This window comes from Schistocerca cancellata, chromosome 1, assembly GCF_023864275.1.
Source record: "Schistocerca cancellata isolate TAMUIC-IGC-003103 chromosome 1, iqSchCanc2.1, whole genome shotgun sequence".
Taxonomy (NCBI): Eukaryota; Metazoa; Arthropoda; class Insecta; order Orthoptera; family Acrididae; genus Schistocerca; species Schistocerca cancellata.
Genome location: NC_064626.1, coordinates 1137429683 through 1137430856, shown reverse-complemented (window position 1 = coordinate 1137430856; position 1174 = coordinate 1137429683).

Here is a 1174-nt window from a genome sequence, read left to right as displayed (position 1 = left end):
GAACGCACATTGGAAGCGTGTATTCGTCATCGCCATACTGGCGTATCACTCGGCGTGATGATATGGGGTGCCACTGGTTACACGTCTCGGTCACCTCCTGTTCGCATTGACGGCACTTTGAATAGTGGACGTTACATTTCAGATGTGTTACGTCCCGTGGTTCTGCCCTTCATTCGATCTCTGCGAAACCCTACATTTCAGCAAGATAGTGCACGACCGCATGTTGCAGGTCCTGTACGGGCCTTTCTGGATACAGAAAATGTCCGACTGCTGCCCTGGCCAGCACATTCTCCAGATCTCTCACCAATTGAAAACGTCTGGTCAATGGTGGCCGAGCAACTGGTTCGTCGCAATACGCCAGTCACTACTCTTGATTAACTGTGGCATCGTGTTGAAACTGCATGGGCAGCTAGCTGTACCTGTACACGCCATCCAAGCTCTGTTTGACCCAATGCCCCAGCGTACCAAGGCCATTGTTACGGCCAGAGGTGGTTGTTCTGGGTACTGATTTCTCAGGATCTATGCACCAAAATTGCGTGAAACTGTAATGACATGTCAGTTGTTGTATAATATATTTGTCCAATGAATACCCATTTATCATCTGCATTTCTTCAAAAATGTTCAGATGTGTGTGAAATCTTATATTACTTAACTGCTAAGGTCATCAGTCCCTAAGCTTACACGCTAGTTAACTAAAAGGACAAACACACACACCCATGCCCGAGGGAGGACTTGAACCTCCGTCGGGACCAGCCGCACAGTCCCTGACTGCAGCGCCTTAGACCGCTCGGCCAAATCCGCGCTGTATTTCTTCTTGGTGTAGCAATTTTAATGGCCAGTAGTGTACATTCATCACAATTTACTGAAGTACATATGAACAACTACAGAAAAATATACATGTTAGCATTTAAAATTACAAATTCTAACTGTAAGAAAACGTGTTCGTCATTCAGATGCAAGATAACAAAATGAACGCATCAACCAAGCAGGTTTTACCTATACCATATTCAAATACTATTTTGTTACGCTGTTCAGTCAGAAGACTGGATTGATGCAGCATGCACGGTAGGCTACCCTGTGTAAACCTACATTGATACTAACCTGCTCACTCCCTTGAAGTCTTCATCTCCCTCTACATTTTTTACTTATTTCTCTTCTTTCCATTACAGAGCTG